General features: G+C 37.3%; 1 protein-coding gene across 1 annotated transcript in view; it reads left to right on the forward strand.

Moving 5' to 3' along the window:
* LOC118477560 overlaps positions 1-5,000 on the forward strand; it is a gene marked incomplete in the record, with an annotated part of 25,726 nt that overhangs the window by 15,685 nt on the left and 5,041 nt on the right.

Here is a 5,000-nt window from a genome sequence, read left to right on the forward strand (position 1 = left end):
TCCTCTATCCTCTATAACGTTATCCTCTATCCTCTATAACGTTATCCAGCCAAGTTTTGAGTGGTCTGCACCTGTCCTTGTAGACCTCTATCCTCTATAACGTTATCCTCTATCCTCTATAACGTTATCCTCTATCCTCTATCCTCTATAACGTTATCCTCTATCCTCTATAACGTTATCCTCTATCCTCTATAACGTTATCCAGCCAAGTTTTGCGTGGTCTGCACCTGCCCTTGTATCCGGACATATTAGAATTGTCAACTCGTGAAGCTGGTTGATTTGGTGACACTCTCATCAGGTGACCGAACCATTTCATTCTTTGATGTTCTTGTTCCATAACCGGTTTATTCCCTGTCAAATTTCGTTTATCAGTCTTTCATCTTCCTGTTTTATATCGTAAGTCAGTGTTGGAAGGAATATGCTGTGAGTAAGTCGTTGTCTTTCTACTTTTATTGGTAGGTATTTATGGGTGAGTAGTACTGACAGTTTATAGGTTTCTGCATTTGCTTTTGAGTCCTGATTTCAATTTTCCTCTGCCCTATCTTCCGTCATGTGTAAGCATGCTCCCAAGCTATTCAAATACTTCAACTTGTTTAAGTTGTGTCCCGTCGATGGTGATGTTTAGTAGTGGGACTGGGTTTCTGTGATCACACCATCCGTGCACGCATGTTTTGGCCTAACTTGAGCAGGAACAACCTTCAGATGAACACGGTGCATAAACGATGCGTCAGCTGTCTGCTCGGTGTTATCACAAATCTTGCACGCACAAGTGTTTTGATCTGATTATTAAATAGCTTCCGCCGCCGAAAGCTTGTAAAACAAATGTTTGAGCTGCTCTGGTACTGTGAAAAGCTTGTAAAATTTTGGGTTTTAAAAAATCTCTTTCAAGGTAGCATTGGTAACAATAATATTTTTAAATCGTTCAAAATTCTCGAGTTGTCAGGCCAAAGGGAATAAAGTCCTGAATGTGCACTTTCTCCATCCACTGAGTTGAAAGCAATTTTTTCTTCAGTTTCCTTTGACTCTTTATGTTGAGAGTTTTACCAAATTAAAATTTGCTCACCCCTTAGGGCGGTGCCACTGACTGTAGTGTCCTTAGGTCATTCCCAAAGGGGGGGGGGGGCATTTTTCGTTCATGTTCAGTATCATTGTAAATGGGCTGATTCATCAATGTCACGCTCATAACTGAGCCTGATCTACAACAGGGAACCTCTGCCTTTTCTTTCCTAATCCTTACTATTGTCATTTCCCTCTACTTCTTTTGTATGTTTGTCACACTCTTGTGACCCGCTATTTCCGGGGTGCCTAGATAGTCAAAACAGACTTTGTGCTGCTGAAGCAAGAGAGGTGAGCAGAGTGAGCCTGATTCCATGTAAGGACTTCTGTGTTGACATCCACCCCTTGGCGCTCATTTGACCTTATACAGTTGCGAGTGCTGTAAAACCTCTACTAAATCATTTAAAAATTTGCTCTGGATTTTTGTAATTTCTTAATATTTCTCCAGAAGCCAACATTCGAATACTTTTGTTTCCTTTTATCGGTGTTTCAATTCATCCCGGATAGCAAAAGGAAATTTTAGTATTCTTTTCACTGCCTTCTTGCTCTCAGATAAGGTTTTCATTTTCAACTTTAATTTTATTTTCCTCTGCACTGCTTTCGTTGCAAACCTACATTTTAGTCTAGAAAAAAATAGCACACTTGAGGATGGGGCATCTGTTGTTTTGTCATCGGCACAGTTTGATTTCCTCTTTAGATTTGTGTCTCTCTTCGTTGTTCTCCATTCCATACATGCTGACCAATGGTCTCTTGAAATCACACAAACGACAGGTTTCCTTTCCCTTTGTTCTTTGTCTTTGATGCAGTTCTGCTTTTCATATCGCATGTCGTGCAGTGTCTTCACTGGGTTCTTGTTTCGCCTCTCTCTGTCTCTCCTTTATTACTTTTTTTTCAGCAAGAGTCAGCTTTGTCTCTGGTGAAACAAAGCAAATATTAATAAAAAGTCCTGTTTGAGAAATCAACTATCAATAGGGCCTGCCCTTCATACAATCAATCTAGATCTAGCATTAAGTGGCATAGTGCTGAAGTCAACTAAGCTAAGCTGATTTCATGTGTGACAAATTTTCTGCGAGGAAGATTCTCATTTATCCCTTCAGTCTACATCTAGGTCTCTGCGAAAACGTGAAATGTTCTAAATCTTCAACTAAATAAAAGATCTAAATCTTGACCTACATTTTAGGAACTCTTTGGTTAAAATAGTTAAATGCTACAGGTTTAAGGCACTTATAAGATTATTTCAGAGGTGGGACCCCTGAGTTTAACGGTTAACGTCCTCTCCGAAAGGACGGAGCCAAATGGGAAATTCGTGGGGTAAGTGTCTTTCTCAAGGACACAATGTTGGACCGAGCGGAGCCTCGAACCCTTAAACCCGCAATATCACGATTACTTAGAACTCTTCGATATCATTTTAAAAAATAGAAAGTTCTAGACTTTGGTGGAACAAAAGTAGTTTGCATTATTATTGTCATCGATGTAGGAAACATGGAAGGTTTTTGTCTTTCCTTTAACTCTGTTGTTCCCTCGCTATTGCTCTCCATTCCATCCTGTTACTTAAATTACAGAATCACAATACAGGAGTTTGTTACAAGAGTTACAGACACATCTTTCATATAATAACTATTCTGTTTTGTTTGTGAAAAATGGCCCATTTTCAACCCGAACTTTGGTCGGTTTAGCTATTTGACACGTACCCCTCCTTCCTGCTATCTTGTATTTTCTCCTGTTACTCTCAATTCCGTCCTGTTACTCAAAGATAAAAATTACAATTCAGGTGTTCTGTTGAAAAAAACACAAACATGCCTTTAGTTTTAACCTCTTTCATTTACTCTATTAAGCGTGGACTACCTCACATTCTAACCCAAACTGTGGTCAGTTAAGCTATTGAGCACATTCCTTTCTCTCCTGTTACTTTTTGTTCTCTCCTGTTACCAAAACACGGGTAACAGGGGGAAAGTAACAGGAGGGAATTCCTGTACAGCATTACCTGACAACCACTGACTGGGTAGAGCTCATGTTATGGATTGTCTTATCATTGAAATGTAACCTTGGTAGACTTCCTAACCAAAGGACAGTGTATCGGATTTCTGTATGATAAGTCGTTATAGACCCTGGTAACAGGAGGGACATTTATGCTCAAATACTCACCATGTTGGGTTGAACTTGGCTCTGTATCTTTCAATTGTGTGTTGCATAAGCTCCGCTGTCTCATGTTATATAAAGGAATATTCACTCGCAAATTCTCAAAGAAATACATTTATATCTAGGGACCATTCATCTGTGTGAAATGCTGGGTAACAGGAGAGAACTTTGAAATGGGTTAAGCAAAATTTGGAGATAAAGAGCTAATTAACAAAAATAAGACAAGGACGGGCACCAAGATTTTTTTGCTTCGGCAATGCTGTCCAATACTCTGTGTAACTGTGAAATATTTAATCCCTGGAGCCATGACTTTTATCCCTAAGCATGTTTAAAAAAACATATACGTGTTGCGGAACTTGCCATTTTTACCTACTGAGCAAGATTTACAAAAGAGCTGTACAATTTCTTTGACTAGGGCAGTTTTAAAAACCTGATTTTAAGGTCACGGAGTTTTGCCTTGTTCGTGAACACAGTCACAGGCCATTGTAAGCAATATTTAATATTGGTATCGAAGGAATTAGGTCTAGAATCACAAATTCAAAAAATGCGACATATATTTGAAAATGACTCATATACATATATCTAACTGTCAAACTTTTCCCTTGTGTGTGTAGAAATAACTCTGTCAAACTTATGTGTTTAGATATAAATCTAACTGTCAAACTTGTGAGTATAGATATAAATCTAACTGTTAAACTTGTGAGTATAGATATAAATCTAACTGTCAATCTTGTGAGTATAGATATAAATCTAACTGTCATCCTTGTGAGTATAGATATAAATCTAACTGTCATACTTGTGAGTATAGATATAAATCTAACTGTCACATTTGTGAGTATAGATATAAATCTAACTGTCAAAAGTGTGTGTATAGATATAAATCTAACTGTCAAACGTGTGTGTATAGAAATAAATCTAACTGTCAAACTTGTGTGTACAGATATAAATCTAACTGTCAAACTTGTGAGTATAGATATAAATCTAACTGTTAAACTTGTGAGTATAGATATAAATCTAACTGTCATCCTTGTGAGTATAGATATAAATCTAACTGTTAAACTTGTGAGTATAGATGTAAATCTAACTGTCAATCTTGTGAGTATAGATATAAATCTAACTGTCATCCTTGTGAGTATAGATATAAATCTAACTGTCATACTTGTGAGTATAGATATAAATCTAACTGTCATACTTGTGAGTATAGATATAAATCTAACTGTCACATTTGTGAGTATAGATATAAATCTAACTGTCAAAAGTGTGTGTATAGATATAAATCTAACTGTCACACTTGTGTGTATAGAAATAAATCTAACTGTCAAACTTGTGTGTACAGATATAAATCTAACAGTCAAACTTGTGAGTATAGATATAAATCTAATAGTCAAACTTGTGAGTATAGATATAAATCTAACTGTCAAAAGTGTGTGAATAGATATAAATCTAACTGTCAATCTTGTGAGTATAGATATAAATCTAACTGTCAAAAGTGTGTGTATAGATATAAATCTAATTGTCAAACTTGTGAGTATAGATATAAATCTAACTGTCAAACTTGTGTGCGTGTGTGCGTGTGTGTGTGTGTGTGTGTGTGTGTGTGTGTCTGTGTGTGTGTGAGTGTGTGTGTGTGAGTGTGTGTGTGTGTGTGTGTGTGTGTGCGTGTGTGTGTGTGTGTAGATATGACTAAAACTGCCAAACGTTTACGTCCCCATCGACGCTATCTAGGTCATTTAAGAGGCGGGCGTTTTAGTTGTTAGACAGACAGACAGACAGACAGACAGACAGACAGACAGACAGACAGACAG

The sequence above is a fragment of the Aplysia californica genome, unplaced genomic scaffold, assembly GCF_000002075.1.
Source record: "Aplysia californica isolate F4 #8 unplaced genomic scaffold, AplCal3.0 scaffold00137, whole genome shotgun sequence".
NCBI classification, from domain to species: Eukaryota; Metazoa; Mollusca; class Gastropoda; order Aplysiida; family Aplysiidae; genus Aplysia; species Aplysia californica.